Source organism: Rattus norvegicus, chromosome 2, assembly GCF_036323735.1.
Source record: "Rattus norvegicus strain BN/NHsdMcwi chromosome 2, GRCr8, whole genome shotgun sequence".
Classification (NCBI taxonomy): Eukaryota; Metazoa; Chordata; class Mammalia; order Rodentia; family Muridae; genus Rattus; species Rattus norvegicus.
In genome coordinates, this window is record NC_086020.1 from 239,354,468 (window position 1) to 239,379,739 (window position 25,272).

Genomic DNA, 25,272 nt, shown 5'->3' on the forward strand with positions numbered 1-25,272 from the left:
GGAAGACAGTGAAAAGTGAAATGGAGTCTACCTTTAGTCATCATGGAAGCATGTGTGTGTGTGTGTGTGTGTGTGTGTGTGTGTGTGTGTGTATTTATATATGCATAGATGTATATGTAATATATCACATAGAAATTATGGTTCTTGTGGTTTAAAGTACTTCCTTTTGGAATATTTCTGTTTTTAAATAGATATGTCACTAACCCAAAGTACAGTTTTTGTTTTCTTTGTTTTAGCAGTCCATGAGTTTATACCCAAATATATTTTTACTTCCTATATCCTCTTTATTCTCTCTGGAATATTCTTTCCTAAAATATACACCAGGTTTTTTACTTCCTTATCTCTTTTACATTTAATCCAAAGTCTAGCTTTGTGGAGTTTCCCAGCTCCCCTGCTTAGAAAGGGGACCATGCCAAAGATCTGTTCCGATGGAGCCTTTACTTTACGGGGAACATTGCATTCACAAACCTTTTGTGTTTTATTCACTGATGTATAAAATCTGGCCACTTCAGGTGTCCTGTTCGTTTATTCTTCTGTTCCTTGTCCCCAAAGGGCACCTCATAGAAGCTCTATTAGGAACTCTAGCCAGATCCCCGACTTCCATCCCACTGGACTGGAACACTCCCTGGTCATGAGACCTTGTGAGGTCATTTCCTTTGCAGGTCTTCAGCTGCCCCTCAGTAATTGTGGTCTGACCTGTCATTTGGGTAGTTGTAATAGACAAAGTCTATACTTGTATGGCGACCAGATCAGTACCAATATGTGAATCTCTCTGATTTTTTTCTCTTGTTAATGTAGTAGTCACATCAGTGTAGCAACAGGAGGAAATACTGCCTTAACAGAACCTTAGACTCCTGTGGACTTCCACCACACGGAGGCCCACCCTAGTTTTACTTCTACACTATTTAAATCTTGGGTCCATTTATCTCAATGGACATAAATATTTTCATTTTGCTGAGGGAAACCCTTCTGAGCAATTCTGAGTTCCCTAGAGAAAATTAAAATTCCAAGTGAACATCTATGTAATGTCCACTCTTGCACACACAGAGGTAAGGCTGGTTACAATGTCCTCTGGGAATCTCTTTGGTCCCAAAACATGATTACTCCAACATTTGAATATTGCTGCCAAAAATGTTGTCACCACAAGCAATGGAAAATATTGATTTCCCATACTATCCCTCAAATTAAATAATTATTGATCTGTTGGGCTTCAATTAAAATGTCAAAAATTTGCATTTTATTAGAAGCTAATCATGCGAGTTAAACTTTGCACCATTATTAAATGTCTGGATCCTTCTCTCAGTTCTGTTTCTGTGATTACTTACAAAATACATACAATGAATAAACTCCAATGTATTAATTAGTTTTTGTAGATTGAGTTAATGTTTTCTCCTGCAGAATTTCTATTTCTCTATTTCCTCATCTGATCTGCTTCTCGTCCCCTCATGCCTTGCTTTCATTTCACAGCTTTTTGAAATGATATTGTCAATCAAACATTTCCTTGATTCTTTCTAGAGCTGAATTCCAAGATTATGTGGATTTTTTCCTTCCTTCCTTCCTTCCTTCCTTCCTTCCTTCCTTCCTTCCTTCCTTCCTTTCTTTCTTTCTTTCTTTCTTTCTTTCTTTCTTTCTTTTTCTTATTCTCCAGATTTTATTCCCCTCCCAGTCTACCCTCAATTGTTCCACATTCCATACCTCCTCCCTGCCCTTCCCTCCCCCTGTCTCCATGAGGATGTCCCACCCCACCCAACAGACCTCTAAATTCCCTGGGGCCTCCAGTCTCTTGAGGGTTAGGTACATCCTCTCAGACTGAACCCAGACCCAGCAGTCCTCTGCTGTATATGTATTGGGGGCCTCATATTAGCTGGTGCATGCTGCCTGGTTGGTGATCCAGTGTCTGAGAGATCTCCGGGTCCAGATTAATTGGGACTGCTGGTACCCCTGCAGTCTCGGTTTATTTCTGTTTCAATGACCTGTTCATTGATGGAGTGTGGGTGTTGAAGTTTCTCACTATTATTATGTGGGGTTCAATGTGTATTTTAAACTTTAGTAAAGTTTCTTTTATGAATGTGTGTGCCCTTGCATTTGGGGCATAGATGTTCAGAATTGAGACTTTCTCTTGGTGAGTTTTCACTTTGATGAATATGAGTGTCCCTCCTCATTATGCTTGATAACTTTTGGTTGAAAGTCTATTTTTTTGGATATGAGAATGGCAACTCCAGCTTGTTTGTTGGAACCATTTGCTTGGAAGACCTTTTTCTATCCCTTTACTCTGAGATAGTGCATGTCTGTTATTGAGGTATGTTTCTTGTATGCAGCAAAATGCTGGGTCTTATTTGCATATCCAGTCTGTTGGTTTATGTCTTTACATAGGTGAGTTGAGTCCATTAATATTGAGAGATATTAAAGATAGATGACTGTTCATTCCTATTATATTTCTTTCTGCAGATGGCTTTATGTGCTGTGGTTCTCTCCTTATGGCTTTGCTGTGAGAAGCTTAATATTTTGTCTTTTTCTGTGGTGTAGGTACCTTCCTTGTTTTGGAATTTTCCTTCTAGGATCCTCTATAGGGCTGGATTCATAGATGGATACTATTTGAATTTGGTTTTGTCCTGGAATATTTTAGTTTCTCCATCTATGCTGATTGAGAGTTGCTAGGTATAGTAGTCTGGGCTGGCATTTGTATTCTTTTAGAGTCTGTATGCCTTTGACCAGGCTCTTCTGGCTTTCACAGTCTCCGTTGAGTCTGTGTAATTCTGATAGGTCTACCTTTGTATGTTATTTGGCCCTTTTTTCTTGTAGCTTTTAATATTCTTTCTTTGTTCTGTGTGTTTAGTGTTTTATTATATGATAAGAGGATTTTCTTTTCTGATCCCATTTGCTTGGTTTCTAGAGGTTTATTGTACCTTTATGGCTATCTCTTTCTTTAGGTTGGGGAAGTTTTCTTCTATGATTTTGTTGAAGGCTTTTTCAGGTCCTTTGAGCTGGAAATGTTCATTCTCCTCTATTTCAATTATTCTCAGGTTTGGTCTTTTCATTGTGTCCTGAATTTCCTGGATGTTATGGGTTAGGAATTTTTTATGTTTCGAATTTTCTTTGACAGTTCTGTCCATCTCTTCTATAGTATCTACTGCACCTGAGATTCTTTCTTCTATCTCTTGTATTCTGTTGGTGATACTCACATCTGTAATTCCTGACCTCTTTCATAGGTTTTCCATTTCCAGGTTTCCTCCATTTGTGTTTTCTTTATTGTTTCTACTTCCAGTTTTAGATCTTGGACAGCTTTATGCAATTCTTTCACCTGTTTAATTGTGTTTCCTTGTATTTCTTTCAGGGAGTTATTTATACCCCCCTTAAAGTACTCTATTATCTTCATGAGATAAGATTTTAGGTCAGCTTCCTAATTTTCAGGTATGTTGTTGTATTCAGGGCTCTCTGTGATGGTAGGCCTGATTTCTGATGATGCCCACATATATTGGCCCCTGTTGCTTATGGTCTTGTGCTTGCCTCTTGTCATCTGGTTTTCCCTGTTGTTTGCTAGTCTGGGTGACTCTGTCTAGAGTCTGCCTCTTTTGTCCCTGGGTTGAAACAGGTCTCCTGGTAGGCCTGTGGTCCTGAGTATAGCAGACCTCCTATTGGGTCTTCCAACGGGGGTCTTCAGAGGGAATGAGAAGCTGCTGATTTGTTGCCCTGGCTGCATTAGATTTCCTGGGAGGCTTTCAGATAGTTGGGCCAGTTGCCCTGCATGCCATGGAGCCCCCAGGGAGGTCTTCAGACTGTGGTATTGGTTGCCCAGTTGCCCTGTATACAGAGAAACTCCTGGATGCCTTCAAGCTCCAAGTACAGTGGATTGCCTAGGATGTCTCCAGCTGTGGTATCAGATGCCCTGAGTGCAGCAGATCTCCTGTGCTGCCTCAGGACGTGGTATGAAATGCTCGAGGACAGTGGATCTTCTGGGATGCCTCAAGATATAGTGACTTTGGGGAGTAGACTACCTAGCGGCCTGTGCCAGAAGAAAGGACTAGGCAGAAGAGGAGTGCTATTAGGCAGAACAGGGTTTTGGGGTGTAATGGGTCCCCAAGTCTATTGGGCTCCCAGAGGCAGTTGTGGGAGTTCTGGAGGGTTCTTACCAAAAGCTCTAAAGTGCAATGCATCTTCTGGGTTGCCTCAGGATATGGTGTCTTCTGGGGAGCAGACTAGATAGCAGTCTGTCTTCACTTAACAGAGTGAGAGGCAGTGGCCACAGTGCATCTGGCCTCTGAGCGCAGGCGGTGGTGGGTACAGCCTCTGGGAGGCTTGGAAGCCGGTGATTATATGGACTTCTACTTCTTCAAATACTTTTACTGTTTTCGTTAAATGAGCCATTAATCTGTTGACTTAGTAGATGTATATGAAGGTCTGTTTATCTGTGTATATGGCTGTGTGCATATGTGTGGTACATACAGTGTTTCTATCAACTTAATTTTCTCTGGAAGGAATAGGCTAATTGTACTACAGTAATGTATTGGCAAATTTCTTTTCTGACATTATTGGCATATCTTTCATATATCAAGCACCATACAAATAAATCTGCTTCAAGACTCTTCATTGTATCAAGGACTTGTGCAGATATTGAAGTGGTACATTATTTTAATTATGATATTTTTATAAATAAAAATGAGAGTTTTGTAATTTACATTCTGAAAGTTGTCACCTACTAAGAGATAAATTTCAGGGATTCTTAATGTTAAAATTAATTTGCATAGTATCCATGTCTACATTTTTCTAAAGAGCTTTAATGTCAGCTTTTTTAAAAAAAATTTGATCATCAGCACTGGAGAGATAATTGATATTAATTTAGCTTTTTTGTTACAATGAATGGATTTTTAAGTGTTCTTAAGTGTTCTTCAACAAAATCACGGGTCAACAGCCTTTGTTATTGCTTCTCAGCTTTAGCATCTTTGGTGTTTGGAAGGCATTCTGTGTGATAAAATGTCAGGTGTATTCAATCCCAGCAGCCTCTGTTCTCCCTTCCCCTTCCTCCTACTGGTCTTCTGTTTCCTTCTCTCTGTTCTCCTTGCCTCTTCCCTTCCTTCCTCATCACTTCCTGTTCATCCTCCTCTTCTCCCCTCTTCCTGTCTGCTCTCCTCAGTCCTCCCATTCTTCTCTTGCCCTTTCTCTCCCACTCTTCTCCTCCTTCTACTTCTTTTCTTAAGACATTTTTGTCCTGGTTGAGAAACAGTATTTTAGATTGTTTTTATTTTAAGAAGATATTTTTAATCTAATACTAGATTGTATTTCTTACTCAAAAAAAAAAGAATCATTAAAAAAATTTTTTTCCAAATTAACTTGTCTAAAACTAAACAGAGCAGAGATTAAAAGAAAATGAGGTATCATTTTATATTTATATTATTTTTATTTTTATTAATTTTAATTTTTACTTATTTTATTCATTATATTATTTACTTTTATTTTATTATTTATGAGGTATCTGTGGTACTGCATAATATTAAAAAAGATACATAGTGTTATCTTTCTTCTCAAGTACTCCTCAGTATAACAGTTAAGTTTTTCCTCCCTGTTTCAGCATCCTAGATCTATGCCAGTCTTAGTTGATGCCAGGGGAAACAAACTCAGCTTCTTCCCAAACTAAAAATTCACATACAATTAAATGATTGATACTATCTAAGTCAATAAAACAACTGAAAGGAAGGCTGAATATCGGTCATGAGAGTATGGTACTACTGTACCAAAGAGATGAATTAGAGGAGATGGAGTTTCCATTGAATGGAAGGCAGAGCACTAAAGAATCACAAGGACTTTGTTAGTACAGGCTTAAATACGAGTAAGAATTTACTGTTCCTATCCATAGAGAAAGGATTCTGAGCTGTGAAGCTGATGAACGTTTCAAGATACCACTGCCTGTGGTAGCATTAAAAATACAAAACGTGGGGGGCTGGGGATTTAGCTCAGTGGTAGAGCGCTTACCTAGGAAGCGCAAGGCCCTGGGTTCGGTCCCCAGCTCCGAAAAAAAGAACCAAAAAAAAAAAAATACAAAACGCCTCTATGTAATTACACAGAGTAACAAACCTTAAAGTGTCCACATCCTCACTCCAGGAATCTTTGAATATGTGGCATCTTTGTGAAGAGATCCTCTGCAGAAGGCATTGTAGCTATGGACACAAGGTGAATGATATGAATCTTCTATATCATACAGGTAGATTTAGTCTCATGGCATTGGGAAGCATTTCTCAGTTGCACTTGGTAGATAGGTGTTGTGAGTATTAATGCAGTATCATAAAGGATGGCTTCTCGCTGGCTCTAAATATGGCAAAAAGTAATGTGCTCTACCAGCCTCCAAGAGGAACACTGCTCTGCTGGCAACTTGATCTTGCCCTGTGCGAACTCTGTAAGCTTCTGAACTACATACAAATCAGAAGATGACAAGGCTGTACTTAAATATCTTATGCCATGGTGCTGTGCATGGCAAATATAGAAAAAGGAGTCAAAAATATCTAGTAAGTATGGAGAATTGGGCATGCAGATCCCATCTCATTGTATGAACCCAATGTCAAAGCATCCTTTGGGGGAATGGAATAAATATCTACAAATTTCATTTAATTTGAAAGGTTAAAAATCTTTTACGGAAACACGCAGAATAATTTTGGCTATGGTCACAGGAATGCATTATTTGCAGAGGTTACGTTTTTCCTTTTGCTTACACAGTGTAAGCTCATCAAGGCCAGGAAATCCAAGGTAGCCACACTCACAAATTTGAGGGCCTAATGTTGGTTATCTCTCAAACTTTTGATCCCTCAGTCGTCCATCTGAAAGTGCTGTGTTTCCTAATGCATTTCAGATGGTGAAACCACGGAGAACTCTGAGTACAGAAGCTTGGAGTACCCTTGCAGTCAAAGATGAAGCCCAGCATTCACACCTGCTATGTTCTTTCATCAAAGCAAACTGCAGAACTCGCTGAAACTTGGGGCAGGGATCAGTAGATTCCATTCTTTTTAAATGGGTAAATAATTTTTCAAACGAGTCTTTCTTTAGCCATGTGATACTACCATATTCCTTGGTCCACATACTTCCTTTTCATGTAATTGACTAACAGCATAAGACTATTTACACTGCAAAACAAGGCCTGATGACCCAAAGAAAGGAACAGATAACCCTCACCAACCTGCCATGTCATGTATTAAAACGACACAATTTCACAATCTCAAAACTTTATAACAAGAGTTTATATGACTGCTGAAAGCTTTCTGATTTCTACTACAGTGCCACATCAAACAAATCCCTTTGTAAATGTCTCAGTTCAACTTTCAATACCATAATTCCCACATTTGAAAGTTTTGGGGCATAGATTCCAAGTGAAGTATTTGGCTCAAGTTCTGAGATTTTGCTCAAGGTTTCAGAAGATGTATACAAAGTCTTCAGTTCAGTCAAAGTTCTCTAAATTCTAACTATCCAGCATCCTCCTGGCTGACTCAGACAATGTAAACCTTGTTGTCCAAGGAGCAACTTACAGTCCAGTGAAGGGTCTCTGTGTCTTCTTTACCTTGTACTTCCCACCCCTAATTTGAATATGTTGCAATTACAAATTGAATTCAAGCAAACTCAGTGGCTCCCAAATGCAGAAAGAGTTGTGGAACAAGTCTTATTTCTCTGAGTAATTTTTTTATGTGCAGAATCTATATTCTACATTAAGGCCTTGCTTTGACTTGGGAAGTCTTTGACCGAATGTTGCATGGTGAATTTTCCTGAAGTGTGCAATGGAACTCCGATACATCCTCTGGATTTTCCAACTCCTGGGTAGAACAAGACAGTATCACAAGACAAAGACAAAGGACTTGTTTTCAGGAAATATATTAGATTGTCCCAGAGATGAAATAAAGAATTGCTATGTGAAGATACTTTTCTGACTCAGTTTTCAGACATGTTCTATCCAGGGATGGCAAGGATATGTTCCTTGGATAATTCCCATCTTTTGGTGTATGTGACAGTGTTTTAAAATAGCATCATTTAAATTCTATACTACATTACTGGGTATCCTCAAACACTGACCACTCTCACTCATCTTGAATGATGGTAAGGTAATTGAAGGGAAATAAATTTCTGCTTTAATTTGTTTGCTTCACCTAGAATCCCAGAGAATCCCAACTCCCCAGTAGTCAAACTCTACATTCCCATTTGACAACATGATGCTACCTTTTTCTCCCCAAAGGACACATACTTGTTTATACCAGGTGTCTTAGTTAGGGTTTTACTGCTGTGAACAGACACTGTGACCAAGGCAACTTTTTACAAAAACAATGTTTAATTAGGGCTGGCTTATAGGTTCAGAGGTTCAGTCCATCATCCATGAAGGTAGGAGTAGGGCATCATCTAGGCATGGATGATGCAGGCAGTTCATGAGCTGAGAGTTTTACATCTTCATCTGAAGGCAACTAGTGGAAGACTGACTTCCAGGTATCTAGGGTGAAGGTGGTAAGGCCACACCCACAGTGAAACACCTACTCCAACAAGGCCACACCTCCTAATAGTGCCTCTCCCTGGGCCAAGCATATACAAAGGATCACAGCAGGGATCAGTGTTCAGTGAATCTGTAGTGGTTTCCTTGGAAAAACAGTTTTAGCTTATTATACTAAATCTGGAAAACTGTTTTCTTAACTCTTGATATTTCTATAGCAACTAGAATTATCTTCAAGTCAATAACTTTATGAAACATTTGCATATGTGTGTTTTAGAATCTGTCCCTGAAGATCTTAGCCAGTGATCTTACACTATGTAAGAATCTACAAATCAGTCCTAACAACTTGAATTAGAACATCGTGCTGTTGGCACCGGAGTGTGGGCCAAACAGTTTGGATCAGTTCCAAGGTCAGAAAAAGACATCCTTGGCAGAGCCAGCTGTCAATATAGATATATTATTTCATCAAAGTGGTTCGTGGTCCAGCAGGAAGCTAGATCATTATTTGAGTATAATGGCTAGAATATAATAAAGAATAACAAAAATGAAAAAAATATATTATCTTAAAATGTACCTTGTTTTGTCTATGAGTTGGTAGAATTGTATTTATTTACAGAAAGATGCATCCCTTAAATGTTGCTGGCAATGAACTGACATTGGGGAAAATAGTCTCGTGTTAACTGCAGCTGGAAGAGAGCCCACATCTTCCTTCTCACTCACAGTTGCTGTTCATGGCTGCAACACCCTGCAAAGAGACCTCTGTGTTCAACTCCAGTCTTAGCAGTGAGTGCAGGGTCATGTGGTGTGCATTCCTGGACTTCTCAGAGCAGTGACATTGAATAGGTGTTTCTTGTGGACTCCAGCCAGCTGTGTGCAAGCTGTTATAGTCTCGTCTACTATCTCTCCAATTTCTAGTCCTAATTGATGTTTGAAAATGAATCCAGAGAGGGATGAATTCCCTGAACACACCATAATCATTTCATAACAGACTTTTGAACATGCAGTCTCTTTATCTGCAATATACTTTTCTTACCACCACTCTGAATAATTGCCACTGTCTTTACCTGCTAACTTAGACAGTTCTCTTCTTACAGAGATTTCGCTAATGTGCCTGTTTTGTGTTTCTGGCATATTTTATGTTTTCCTGTTTTTCTTTTCTTTTTGAATTTGGAATGCTTTGCTGATGCACAAAGAGTTAAAGAAGACATAGGTCTGTGTTCATGAGAGAAATAAAACAAAAAAGAGAAATGTAAAGAGAAATAAGAGAACATGGCTTGGTAGACATGAGCCCTGGGGAACCAAGGTGTACATCTTAGAGCCTGAGCACCAGGAAACACTGAGGTCTACGGCTAGAAAGCAGCAGAATATGGCACCTGCTACGGAAGTGAGGAGAGGAACGTGAGATGAAGAACAGGAGGAAGAAGGAGAAAGGGGTAGAAGGGAAGATCAGGATGGACTGAAAGATGGACCCATTGAAAGAGGAAGGGAGGGCGGAGGAGAGAGTGAGAAATCGAGAAAGAATGTGAAGTGACCCGCATTTCCCTGCCCTTGTACTTTGTGTGGCATCCCAGCCTATTAGATGATGTCATCCACTCTGAGTGAGAGCACAAGCTCTTCCCTTGAAAGTGGAATCTATTGATTCAAGTGCTAATTTTTCTAGCAATGTTCTACAGGAAAACGCCCAATCAGTATTTTACCAATTATCTTGATATCCCTTAATCCAGTCAATGTGACACCTAAAACCAACTATTTAAGAACTATAATATGATGACCCACTCTGTGGTTAACTGCATTTAATTTTATTCACTCGCAGTGCCCCCTTGTTCTGTAGGTTCTTCTCTATCCCTAGTCCTAATGACCTCCAGCCCTGACCTAAAATAATGACTACCATCAATTTTCATTTACATACTCCAAACCAATTCTCAGTACCTACAGAAGCACAGTGTATCAAGGAAATACTACCACTCCTGTGTATGTTTTCAGTTTAGCTGATTCCCTTACTACTCTTGTTGCTGTCAAAATGTGTTTTTCAAAGGTATCAATACTACATATATTGTAAAATATTTTATTATTTTATTAATGCAAATATCTATAGATTTATCTTCATCTTTTGAATCATTATGGTGTGCTAGACTGTCCTTCCCCTGTATCTATGTCTCACTGACTGGCAAAAAACTTTATAATTATTTATTTCTATGTTTCTCTTGGCATGCAAAATTGTCTGCTACACTTCTAGTAAACAGAAGTGGGGTTTCCAAATCTACCTATGTTTGGAAACCAGCTTGTTGGGCTGCTTTTTCTTGTGTTTACTGTTACTTAACAGAATAATTTGCAGAAAATGTTGTTGGAGGCTGAAGTTTAGTTGATTCAGATCTTTGACCTTAATTTAAAGTGGGTTTTCGGAGGGTAATTAATGCCATATATTTTGTGGAAATAGTATGGTATGGCACAGCGGCTGAAAACGCTGACTAAATGTACTCTGGAATATTATCAATCCCAAGTTCACTCTTTATATGACTCCAGATACTTCACAGTTCTCTCAAACTGCAATGTTGTCTTTAAGAAGTGATGGGGGAATATCATTACTTTTGTATCAAATGTGATCTGGGCAAAACAAACCAATGGAGGAAAGTTTTACTTCAGCTCAGAGTTACAAAGGTTTTAGACCATCATGATTAGGAGTTAATGGTGAAACAAAGTAATTCATATCACAACAATTATAAAGGAGAGAGTGTGCTGGTCTACCTGCCCCTTTTCCTTTATTCTATCAATCTCTGGTTCATGATAGGGTGTCAACCATTTTGGGACAAGGTTTCTGCTCATATTTACCTTTTCAACAAGGGACCTCCTAGAGATACCCAGAAACATGCTTTAGTAATATGAATAGTTATCTAGACAATCAACTTGAAGTTAAGAATGATGGTTGTTGGGTGGGGAGAGAGCCTGTTGCTATATTCACCTAGCAACAAAAACTCTAAATTTGATCCCTAGAATCACATAAAACAAGGTGTAATAGAAAATGCCAATCATATCAGCATTTTTGGAGTTGGAAGATGAAGGGTCAGTACGCATGCGTCATCCTTGGCTAGTAACATTGGAAGTTCAGTGCCACCTAGGTTACATGAGACCTTGCTTCATAAGAAAAAGATAGAAGCAAGTCAAACTGCTGTCAATTTGACGTAAGCACACACCTCTTTAAGGAATACCATTATAGCCTTCCCTCCCATAGGACTGTGTACAATGCACTCAGTCCTCACTAAGATTATTCTTGGCTATCATTCTTCTCCAACATTCAACATCTTTTCTGTGACTCAAAAGAAAAGTTTTATCTGGGAACACTTTAGTATTAACTTCATGTTTATCATCAGGACCACTGGTATCTTCAATCATTTTCAAGTGTGACTCGGTCCCTTCTTTAAAACATAAAACACCAAAATCACAAAATACTCTCAATATGCAATAAAAAGAGTAAGTAGATCCATAACAAAAGGAGGAATGGTGGGAGCGAAAGGAGAGATTAAAGAAAGGCAAGACTAAATCTTCTCAGGGTAAACGTTAAATTCTACAATTTCAGCTGGTATATAGTATATGGTGTCATTCCATGAACTCGAGTAGCCTGAAGGAGTGCCACCCCATTTTCTTGCCTGTTATTGCCACAAGGTCCATTTCTTGAGTTGTCTCCACCCACATGATCCCTACAATTTTCTTTGACAGGTATTCCACATTCCTGATACTTCCAGTTTTCTGGAGTCTCTACTGCATCTTGACTTCACAACTGTTCAGTCCTGTCAAGGCATGCGCACAGGGTCAATGTTTTTTCCCTTGCTGCTCATTGTTTGACTTCCTACATATTCTTTAAAATCAAAATAATTAAAGACCTGAAGAGTATACCGAACTTGCAATTTGCATACCTGCATAGCCAACATTACTCGAAAGGCCAGTGTCTTCTGCCAGAAGGATTAGTAGCTTAGCCCACTTGGACTACAGCTATAATAGATTTTGATTAGCTAAAAATAGGCAGTTACCTGGGCAGACTCACATGAGCGAATGGTCAGGCAACTATCAAACCCTGCAATTCTATGTCTACCATTCACAGTCTGTGTTGGCATCAACTAAGCTCCCATTGTAAATATCCCTGTCTCTTGAGTTCACTCTTCTTAGAACCTCAGCTTTCCTCAGTGACTACATCATCTCTTCTCTAATATCCCAAAGTCTTCACTACAGTCTTAAAAACTTCACACACAGTGCAACTCCCTAAGAAGTTTCATACATGGAAACTGCCCGTTTATACACTGCCAAGCTTCATAGGCTTTTTCCCAGAACCTTGGTGCATGCCTCAATGAACCCATAACTCTTTTACTCTGCATAACTATAAAATACACACTACATAACTAAAGCCAGCTTCTCTTCAACCACATGAATATAGTTTTCACTATTTACATTTCTACTGGCACTCTGGTCTTCTGAAATCCCATCAGAACAACCCAATAACCTCATTTACATAAATAATTCAAGGCCTTCTCCAGTCCAGAGCTCTAAATTCTTCCACCTTCCTCCCTTGTACCAGTTACAAGGCCACAAAACCGCATAGTTTTATGAAAGCAATGACCTAACGTTTGGAACCAACTTTCTGTGGTAGTAACTATTCTCATCACTGTGACAGAGTACATAACAAATACAGTAAAAAGAGGAGAATTTTATTTAGACAAACAGCTTTGAGGTCACAATTCATCATGTTAGAGAACTCTTGGTATGGGGCTGAAGGAAAACTCCATAAAAGGTCATGGAGATATTGGCATAGCTTGTTGATGTCTTACAAGACAAAGACATAGAAAATGAGCCAAGATGCAGACATCCTCTTCAAATTGCATCCTCAGGTATTCTTTATTCTGCGAAACATGTTCCTTGCCCCATGCCTTCATCTCACAAGTTCCCTAAAGGGCAATGGCAGCTACAGATAAAGTATAGAAATCCACAAACCCGTGGAAGACAGTTCACATTCAATTCATAATAGCGTCTCTCCATCCCCCCCACCCCCCCGTATTCTTTCTACTAAATCTGAAACAGGATTTAACAACTACTTGTTTGGGTATAGTAACCACAATAATCAATCTTCTCTGTTACCAAGTGACTATCTGCATTTAATCAATTTTCTCATCACAATGACTACATGCCTGATCAACTACTTAAGGGAAAGAAATATTTATTTTGTTCCATGACTTTAGAGGTTTCAGTTCATCATGGTGGAGAGAACAAGACAGAGATAGTAATTCACATCAGATACCAAGGAAGGAAAAATAAAGGATAGAGGGGGAGAGGAGAAGTAAGAGGAAGGACAGGGAGAGAGAGGAGAGAAGAGGGGGTGGATAAAGTGGAGAGAGAGGAGAGAGGGAATGGATGGAGAGCAAGAAGATGCTGAAAGCAAGAATGAGAGAGAATGCCTGCCCTAAGATTCTTGCCCTTTAGGTCTCTCTCCATTGTACCCTCTAGCCTAGGAGATGGTACTCCCAACATTCAGGGTATATCTTTACCTCTTAGATAGTATTATCTGCAAGTACCTTTTTAGACATATCCAAAGTTGTGCTCTACTGAGATCAACACTTCTCTTTCTAATCAAGCTGACATTTAAGATTAACTGTCACAGAATGGCTATACAAGAATATGTTGGTCCCAGCCAAACCATAGTTCAAATAATAATGACTAGTCAGTTGTATAATTTTGTAAGTTTTTATCTGATCATATAGTGTATCCCACATTCATTCCTGTGGGAGAATACAGACTTCCTTACATCTTAAATGCTATCCTCTCCTCTTTGGGCCATCAGCCAAATGAGGGAATCCTGATAAGAAAGTAATGACAAAGTAAGGATCTCAAAACACAGACTACAAATCTGTGCAGGAAATGTTTATGGCAAAGTCATTATAGTTCCAAGAAGATCTATGTCTTCTTTTACATTCCATTTTCAATGTTGTTCTGATGTGTGCTTTGCAGTTAAAGGGCAGGATTTTGTATCACTCCCAGGCAAAAGTTCAAAAACAAAAGTCACATTGAAAACCAATGAAAATGAGCTGAAAAAGGAACCTGAAGCTAGATAGGATCAGGACCACATGAAAAGAAGTCTCTTGACTTTTCTGTAGATTGGCACCAACAAGTTAATATGCCCAGGGCAGACATGGATTGGCCTAGACCTACTAATAAAACTGTGTGGTTTCCTTGTACTATCACTACATACAGAGTCCCTGGAACTCAAGTAACACAGAGAGATGGCAGCTAGATCAAGTGTGGAGTACTAAGGTCCAGGTTTTTACCTCTAAATTTCTAGTGTTGCAACTAAGCTCAGAGAAGTTATCAGATCTAAATAAGATGCCAGGGAATATTTTGCTGGTTTTCTTCTTTTCACAAGTTTTTTCTTATTGAGGCTGTGATAAGAGCCATCTATGAGAGCAATGCTACACGTGGCATTTCCCATCAGTCTCTTGTTCCCAGCTGTTTGTTATTTCTCTGCCCAGCATCCCCAATCCACTCAAGAAGGAACTAATCACAGAACTGGGTTTCTTAATGCTTTATTTCATTCTTATACATAAGAGACTTTAGCCAGCCCAAGAGTCACCATAGGTCTCATTGCTTTTGAGCAAGCAATGTTTGATGATCCTTCTCTCTATTATTCTTGATTGATACTCCGTTTGCTTTCTATTTGCTTATTCATATTTTGCTTAGTTTTCGTTTGAGGTTAGCACTCAGTATCACTCAGGACAGCTGTTAATTTTTGCTTATCTTCCTGAGACAGCCTACAAGAACTAGGAATAAAAAAACACACAGCACCATGAGTAGTGGAATGGAGAGTAAGGATCAAAGGCTTTGTTTTCTCACACACCTATTCTGAGACAGATATGATGAATGACAAGCTTCTACTAAGATGATAATCTTTCACAGATATTATATTGCTGGGGAGAACATCTGAAGTTAAAACAGGGTTCAAAGTAAGGTGTAGCCATTCAGGATTTCAGTTATATTCTAATGAAAACAAGAAAGGCATTTTGGCCAAAGAAATGATCAGTGACTAGTTGAAATAAGTAAAAAAAAGAACAAATGAATGAAGGATGTTTCGGGATGGGACAATTTAAAAGAATTCCTTGGGCTATTGGAAAATGATATTTCTGGGCTCAGCTCTGCTTTAGAAACTAAAAACCTTAACCTATCTTCTGCATACCTTTGTTTCCTAAGAATGCCTGTGGGAACTTTAGAAATGTAACTCACACCAGGATGGCGGAGGGGAGTGAGTCACTGACCTTGGGTGACACCTGGAATTTGACCTTCAGACTAAAGTATGCCTTTCTACTAGAATGTTTCAGTTTTATAGGGCTTGTATGCATTTAGGGCTTTAAGGCAGGAATTCTCTGAGGCTTCAGTCATAAATTAAAGCCATATAGTGTCAGCTTCAATAAAGGTCCCTGTTTTTTTAAATTTTTTGACTTTCACTTGGAAAGACAACACTGTGCTGGGAGGTGGCTTTTTGATCGGTCTCAACATTTTTCCGGTCATTCTCAACTCCCTTTCAAAAGAATCTCCCAACAGAATTACATGAATACCATGCCCCCAAGGTGAATGCACTGTTTGGAACAACAAAATATTGATTTCCCATTGTGTTGCTTCCATTTAATTTAAACCAAAAAGCAAGAAGGAGAAAGGGTTGTGAGAGTGTGGTGGTATAACCCTTTCCAGTGATCCTTAAGAGCTTCACACACTGCCAGGCTTGAATTTTGTTGACAGATATTTATTCCAATCATATTTTCTCCTTACATATCACTCCAAAGTCTGCTTCTTCTTCTGTTTTATTTTTTATTCCATTTTCTAAAAAAGAAAGCTGAAGTCTTTCTTAAAGTCAGGCATTTTTAGCCTAGGGTGATTCCAAGAATTGATACAGTGAACATTAAATTCTAGCTGTTTGCCCAATTCAATCTCATTCATCATAGTTGGTTTAATTCTTAGGACTTACTTCAAAATATCCTCTAAAGTTACGGGGTGCTCTGTAAAAATAAGAAAAAAGCAGCTTTCCACCACCTCCAGCAATGTGTACTTTGCCTTTGTGATCCCATGATTGTTGCTCTGGGTCAAGAACTCCCAGGCTGCCTCTTGAATCACTGTTCCAACCACTTTGCATAGCCAAAATTTCCTGACCTGCATTCCTTCCCATTTCCAATAGTCAAGAGCATGTTCCTAGGATACACTCCTCTTTTAACATCAGTGTGTAATTTCACTGAAAACAAACCAAACTGCTTATTGTGATTTTTTTTTCCTTCTTCCTAGTGGTTGGAGAGATGGCTCAGTAGTTAAGAGCTCTGACTGCTCTTTCAGAGGTCCTGAATTCAAATCCCAGCAACTACATGCCAGCTCACAACCATCTGTAATGAGATCTGATGGCTTCTTCTGGTGTGTTTGAAGACAGCTGCAGTATACATAAATAAAAAAATAAATAAATAAATAAATAAATAACATTGAAACAACTTCCTCTTCAGACTTACCAATTTCCTTTAGTTCTGAAGATATGCTGAATGTTTTTCTCCAGCTTCATCGTTTTACTTTTTTTAATGACTAATATAGCCTTCTGTCTTAAAATTGACTTCTTAAGTTTTTAGGACTCCTTTGCTGCCTGTTAAAATCATATTCTTAACACAATTATGACTCCTCCATACCAGACTGTTAAATATTCATTATGTATCATCATAGTAACGATTTGGTAAGGTTGCTTGTGCTATTATTAAATGTTATTAGTCGGAAAGAAGAAGACCAGAAAAGTTAACAAACAGTTTATTATGGGGCCAACAAGTAGAAACCTAACTTCAGACACTGCTCTTCACTTTAAAAGCCTGCATTTGAACCTCTCCACAGCTCTGGATGTCATCAGTGGATGGCTATTTGGGAAAATAATATTCACAAATAAAAAGAGAAATCATTAACAATATCATTGCTTTAAAAAATGTTTTAATGGTAGGCAAGAATGGGAAATGCATTGTTATAAACATAATCCATGCCAAGGAAGTCTTAAAAGCCAGGCTGCTGAGAAAGACAGGCGAATCCCAGTTCTAGATTTGCTGAGGGCCTTTATTTCCACTCAGCTCATTTATTTATTTGTGTCTTTCTGATATGTATTATTTGTTTATTTGGCAGTAGTAGATTGAGTGTAGTGCCTTCCACATTTTCTTCCATTGAACCACAACCACAGCCCAAGTGATGGTCTTTAGAAGCCATAGAAAAAGGGGTGGAGTGTGTGTGCTGTTCACATCAGTGCTGTAGGTGTGTGGTAAGGAAAGGCTTGCTCCTGAGCTTGAATGCTGTGACAGCTCCTGGATTTCCCCACCTCGTTTAAATAGGTTTCTTAGTATTACATATATTCTTTTTTATGACTTTTGGCTGGCCAACATCCTTCTTGCTTTATGCCCAGCCCTTACTTGGCATAAGTAACAGCATAAGAGAAAGCTCTATTTCCCTAGTAATTCACTCAAATGCATGAAAATGACTTCTCTTGCTCGTAAGTTACTTGTCTCACATAATCTGTCTATACCCTAACCCCATCCTTTTTTCCATGGGAGATAGCGCACTACTGTTTTAATTTACTTCAGGATTGCACTGAGATTTGGCTGGCATGAGTTGCACTCACAAATCTCATGGCAGGAAGTGGAGGAAAGGAAAAAGGAGCCATATTCACCACTAAGTATTTGCGTCTTAAAAGCTCACAATTCATTGGTTCTATGCACTAAGAACAGAGGAATTACTATCTGCTAATAAAAACCTGAGGTGCTCTCAGAGGCTAAAGCTGCATTTGCCAAGATGCTATCCAAAGGTTGAGACAGAAATTCTTTATGAGTTAAGCACTCATCATCTTGAAAACATCCCTTCTATCATCGTCTTCTGAGTTTCTCTCAGTCTTCTGCAGTATTTGCTTCAGAGCACAGACCATCCCCTCTTGGTTACTCTGTTCAAGGATGCTCTAAAATATCTCGTGGTTCCTTATGATTCCTTACCACTTCATACCCCTGTTTTTGCCAAGCATATTTTTCAACATAATATTTTTATTGATTCTCTAGAAATTTCACATCATGCACCCAGATCACACTTACTTCCCAGTCTATGTGGGCTATAGCTTTAATTGGGTGATAAATTTCAAGGTATCATTCCCTGGAAAACCAGGTCAGTACTTCCAAAAATGTCTAAGACATGAAACATAAATGCAGATGGTTTTATGTGAATAGATATTCTGTTCAAGATGCTTTTTGTTATCTTAGAGTTTACATAGAAAAGCAATGAAATGTAACCATGATTGAAGGAGAAACCGAGACGAAAACATAACTATCCCATATGCATTATTATCGACAGGGTATTTTTCTATTGCACTTTGCTTTCTTTTGCTGCCTTTTTTCATCTTGGGTTTTGTTTGCTTTTTTTAATGAGGAAGAGATAAAGCTTTAAAAATACTCATAGGATCAATTCTTTAAGTAGCAATGGAGCTCTCAGCGTTCAGCAGGGCCATGGCTTACGAGCATCTTTGACAATGGTGAAATGTTTGTCCCTTTGTTAGCATGGGAGTTAGGAAATGAAAACAGGTGTCATGGTTAGGAAGGAGCTGAGGCTCAGTCATGCTATTCCTACCATAGCCTTAAAAGTATTCACTCACTTACAAAGGCGCTGCTCTGAGAAGCAAACAACTGTTGTTAAGCAACATGGCTGTATTCTTGTTTTCTTTGATCTATAAACATATATTTGTATGGACATGATATACACACACATAAACAGTAGACATAATACACACACATAAACAGAGGGAAAGACACACACAGATACATATTTTGTATGTATGTAGCATACAAATAGTAGCCAAATTTTTAATGATACCTACCTAAACAGCTTTCAATTCAATACCCAGTAGAGATAAATGAGAAGACACTGGCATTTATTTAGCATCTATACTGTGCCAAGGATTTAACACATATTTTTGAAAGTTGCTACGTGGAGCAAAGAACACCATTGTGACAAGCAGATGCAGACTTTTCTCTAAATCCACGAGCGGTCTGTACTGAAGTGAAGCAGTCAGACACAAGCCAACCTTGTAACTGCAAGCAATGTGAAGACTGAGAGGAAGGATCACTGCCACAATCATAGGCTAAAGTTGAAGGAGTTTGCCCAAACACGCAATGTGATAACAACTGGCAGGTATTGCTCTGTGCCTCTCTCAGACAGTGGGGTTTGAGGTGTCACTGACCTTCAACGTGATCTAACCAAGGCTGCAGTCTCATTTATGGGGACATTCACACAGTTCTCAATATCACCCTGACTCCAAGAGGGCTGTGCTGTAGATCTCTGTATTTCTGGGGTAACAAGCATAATCATTTTTGAAATATTTTTAATTCAAACCCAAAGCACATGAGGCATCACTGAAATAATAGCCTAGTAAGTGATTCTCATCCAGTTAGTAAAGTTGGCTTTGCATACAGAAGACGCACTGATGCTTTTCTGGCCTCATAGAGTTTCTAGCAGACCAGGAAATTAAAAGGAGGTGAGGTTTCCCAAGATGCCACATCATCTTAGAGGACATTAGACTGATAGCCAAGGAATTCTTCCTTCCTTCCTCTGGAAGGTGTATTGCATACTAGACAGAAGTTAGTCAAGGTAGCCAACTTGTTTGGAAAAAGAGGTTTGAACGCCTTTGATGGGCCTTGGTGGGTAGACCACTGCCAATTTGAGGATGTGAAGGCACCATGGGCACCAGGACAGTCAGGACGGGTCTCTAGGTGTATGTGAGCGAGTAAAGAAAACTCTAGGTCTTAGGAAATCCCATTGCCGAGACTGTTTCATGGATTAACAGGTCGCATTAGGCTTTCTAGAGTGGAGAGGAATGTTAAAAGGGAGAACAAACTTGAAGGGGCCAGGCTACTTGGTGAGAACACAGAAGCCTCCTTTACCTTGTCCTCTGAGCTTGCAGCTTTGTGGAGGAGTTGTAGGAAGGGAGTCTCGGTGTGTTTCTCTATAATATAAATGAACATTCTTTCATAGCTCATTTCTCAGCTTGTTGAAATTAGAATTGGAAAAGAACGATGAGTATCTAGGGCTGTTAGTAATTTGATACAGAACTTTTCACCTCCAGGTTAGTGGTAAGTGAAACACATTTACATATTTTTAAGTGGATCTCTTGCTCTTGAAGGGAGCCCTGCTTTAATCCTTGGCATCAGAGTGCTTTGATGCCCACAGGCATTCAGACATTGATCAGGAAGGAGAAGAAAGGTCCAATTTCAACTGATTTCAGTGTTTAGCTTCCCTTACAAGATATTCTTAAATTGTTTTAATTAATCCTAATTATGATTCTATATTTAAGGGCTGTTATCTCTCAGATGACAAATTGGATATGGACCAATAAGTTGGGTTTATTTTAATTTGGAATATGAGCTATCTAGTCACTTAAAAATAATTATCCGTATCAGAAAAAAAAATCAAGAAATTGACTGTAACACTCCCTTTGGACTAAAGGGGGGTAGATGATAGATATTATATTACAAATTTTAGTGACAGGAATATGGCTTTTCCAATTAGAAAACAACAATGCTAGCTACATTGATCTCAGCATCAAGGAAATTGTAAGTTACTATTTCTGGATGCCACTTAACACCCTAGAAATGACCATAACACATTCAACTCTATCTAATTCTCCAGCCTCCAAGGCAACGCCTCCATAGCAACAGCAAGCACAATTATCCACTCTTAAAGGTAGGAAAATAATCCAATTTCCTTAACCTCCTTTAACCTAAGTTTCTATCAAACAATATAACAAAAACAGTTCTATCACCATTGGTCGCAGATATATTGTAACAGGTATAATAGCAGAAGACAAATGCATACAATGAGAAAAACAAGAGAGCCAGGCCTTCGCCTCAAGTATTCTGAATAAAGAACGTAGGGGATGAATTACATATACAGTACTTGTTAGGGGCATGAACCAGGGAGTTCAGTGAGAGGCAGATGTGGTCTGAATCCTGGAAAGAGAGGAAAGTTGACTACAATTGCAAGTCATTGGGCCAACCTTCTAAGGTAAAGTAAGGAATGTCCCAGAATTGTTTCACTTGGAAGACAATGGCTGATTTTCTCCACTGACCTATTTCCCAGCATCCGAGTGTGACATCATAATCAGGAATGCCATTGTTATGTTATGTACATGTGAGTCCAAAAGTTGTGTGTATGTGTATAGTCTGGAGCTTCAGCAGAACAGCCAGAATCACCAGCGCAGAGCTGATCAGAGCCCAAGAGACAACACCGCACAGTAGAGAACTCAGGAAGGGTAGGCACAGAAGAAGAATGAAGCTAGAGGGCAAAAGGAGGAGAGCTCCAGTTTTTCCTGATCGTCTTTCCAGGGAGTTGCTCTGAGGGAAAGTAAAGATGAGATAGGTAAAATTCTTTTCAGACTACTGAAACCTGGTAAAATAAAGGAATGGTATACTATCTCCTCTCATATCAGAATGCCAAATAAGATTTTTTTTAATTTCATTTTCGACTTCTCAAGTTGCTTTAACCTTCACTATATCGTAGCAGGGCAGTAAATGATTTGGGGTGTTCTTTTAAAGCTAACTTTAAAATCTTTAAGAAAGAATTATTTGATGTTTAGCTGTTTCCAGAAACACTGTTGACCCTGAACGAATGGTCTACACGAGCTAAGGATTCCCTGAGGCTCCATACCATCGGGATCAGAACCTCCACAAGAGAACAGCAGGTTCAGGCAAGTCACTGTGCTGAGACACCACTTGGGGCCAGATTTTAATAGCTGACAGCTCATAATGGATTGACAAAAGCAAAACATCATTAACTTGAATCTACAAAGTCGACATTTCCATATGCAAATAGGAACTGGCACATATGTGCTGTGTACAAGTCTCATTGCTTGTTTAGTTGTCTGTGTGTCCTTTCGTTTGCTTGCCTTTGTCTAAGTTCCCAGTGGACAGAAAACACGTCTGGAAGCCCACTTTGCAGAACAACAACAGGTGCACAGACTGAGGCCTGACTAAATACTTTCCGGTGCTAATGATGGTTATATTGTTGATTTTTTTTTCCCTTTCACACAAAGCAGTGTCAGCACACAGGAGTAAAGGAATTGTCAGGAACAATATGTTTGAGCAGTGGGACATAAAGGTTAGCGTGTATTTATGTAACCAGGGAAGACTGAGCTGACCCTGAGAGTGGGGTTTCTGGAAAAAGCTTTCAACATCTTTGCTCAAGTCCATAAAATCGATTTGTTTAGATGACATTGCCTACATTGTAAATTAGATAATGCTCTCTTATTTATTCAGAAAGATGGAGCTGTGAAATTTCATTTGTTTATGCAAAGCCCTGATATATTTATAATACATACACTTCTAATTCTGTGCGCGTGCATGTACACACACACACACACACACACACACACACACACACACACACATCTAATTTGGGCTGTGATAAAATGGTTTAGCATTTCCAGTTTGTAGATGCTTCTTGAGAGATGATACCTACCTTACAGATTTGTGCAAATCAGATTAAATATGAGCAACTCGATCAACCAATTTAAGGCGTAACTATCTAATAAAATATATGTTCGACTAGGCTTAGGTGACTTCAGGAAATAGTCAACTATAAGATGGCCTTTGTGAACAAAAAGAATCTAGAATCCAGTGTGTCTGTGAGAGCACACAGATAGATCTCCTGGTGAGATCTTTGACTCTTGCCTTTCTGTTTCCTGGGCCCTATCCTGTTTAGCTTGTCTCTCTAGTCTGCTGTGTGTACAAATGTTGTGTGTTAAGATCAAGGGGTGGACACCTGGTTCATGTCTCAAAGTCCCATCATTCGCTCTCATAAAGATTTTGCTCTGGGCATTGCAGCTGGGATTCTCTCCATTCTTGACTCAACTACTGAACAGTTACACAGCAAAGAGTAATGAAGGCCGTTCCCCCCTCCCCACCAACCCTGCTTCCTCTCCACCTTACATCCTCCTGTTACCAAAGGGGAAACACATGTTTGCAAACTCGATTTTTGCTGATGAAAATTTGGTTCAATTTCACAGCTTGACTTCAGAATTTTCCCAAGTGATGGTAAAATTCCATTCTCTTGCCAAACAAGAAAATAATCTATGAGTCTGTTTGGGAAGAAAACCTCCAGGTTCCCCTCAAGACTCAGTACCCGATAAATATAATGAAAAAAATTGGCATGTCAGCCTCTGCTAGTCAAGGTATTACCTTGCTTAATGATTGCAAATTCAGGAAAAAAAATATTTAATATGAGTTAAGGGAACATTAATTTACTAAAATGTCCTCTTATGTACAGATGTTTACAGCAATAGTTTTTGAAGCTAGACCAGCAAACCTAGAGGTGAAGCTTGTGAGTGGCTTAGAGTCAGTAGTAGGATTATAGCTGGATGAAGATCTCAACATTAGCATCACCCTTGCATTAAAGCATCCTACTGTTTGCTTCAATAGCTCATCTCCCTTAGTGCAAACCTTTGTTTCCTTGTTGGCTCTCTGTTCCACTCTAAGCCTAAATTCCCTGTCTTCCCCTAGCTCACCACAGCCCAGATTAAAACCCCTTTCTACAGGTCACTTTCATTAAAGGCGTCATGAAAACAGAAAACTTGTAACAGGTCGGAAAGGCATATACTGATTTCCCAGCAGCACCAGGGGAAGCCTTCCTACTCTTTGGGGTTTTATCCTTGTGGTTAGTTTCAGCCAAACAACCTTAGCACCCAACTGACCCAACCACCTTACCTGGAGTTTAATGGCTGGTATCAAAAGACAACTAAAAGCCCTTGAGATCTTTCTGCCCTGGGGACGGTTTTGGATGTAACCTGGTTTATTGGTTTAATCCCCAGGCAAACCTACTGACAGGCTAATCAGGATGAGAGGAACAACTTCCTTTGTCTGAGTAAGTCTGTGAGAAATTGTTTTTCTGGGTGTTTTATAGTCCAACCCCTCCAAGGGCCTGGAAGAGCTCTCCAACCAGGGCACAGATATCCAAGGAGAGCCTGTTTGTTTTATGGTTATTTTTATCCCACAATAAACAGCTTAAATTTGCAGACTATACTTTTTGACTATAAAGTGGGTTATTTCTCAAGATGCTGGAACCTTCCCATAACAGATGGAATAAATAGAGGAAAGTGCTGAGAATACACCACTGAAATTCTGATTTATTCAATCATTAACAGAAAAGAAGTGCAATTTCAATGGTAATAGAAGGAAAACCCAACTGTTTCTGCTTGCCTTCTGAAAACTCGTTTTCTGTGGAGAATGCTGCTCTTAGGCAAACACCTATTTAAACCTCGGCAATGTATAATCTTAACTTCAGGCAGCATGGTTGCATAAGCTGGGTGATTTGTAAAACCTCTGCAATGAGGGATGAAATATTAACGTTCCCCAGCATAAGCAGCACCAGCAGCCCAAACCCTCGTGCATGGGATGGGAGGTACAGTGGACCCAGGAAAGGCGCTAAACCCTTGTCAGTGTCCTTCAGTGCTTCTCCGGGCACCTGCTTGGAAGCAATTAGAAGCACATACACAGTCCTGGGTAAGCTCGGCGGGTTGGGCACTAAGCCGGCAATGGTCAGTCCGGTGCATCCTAAACCGCAATTAGGAAGTAGGGCAAGAGAAGCTAAAAAAAAAAGAAAGATAAAAAGACATAACAAAGAGGAAGACGTGAAAGGATTGCTAGGGAAGGGGAGATAAAAACAGGTCACAGCGAGGCTGAATGTGATCAGAATGTATTCATGACCTGTAAGAAAGTGTCAACCTCAGATCCACTGTTAAGTGTAATTAATAC

The 25,272-nt window shown here is 39.3% G+C and overlaps 1 long non-coding RNA gene across 1 annotated transcript; it reads left to right on the plus strand.

Moving 5' to 3' along the window:
• The first annotated feature begins 21,674 nt into the window (after positions 1-21,674).
• On the plus strand, positions 21,675-22,368 carry LOC134485998 (uncharacterized). Its single transcript, XR_010064501.1, has 2 exons — positions 21,675-21,883; positions 22,101-22,368. It is a non-coding gene; the product is annotated as an uncharacterized LOC134485998 (long non-coding RNA).
• The last annotated feature ends 2,904 nt before the right edge of the window (positions 22,369-25,272 follow it).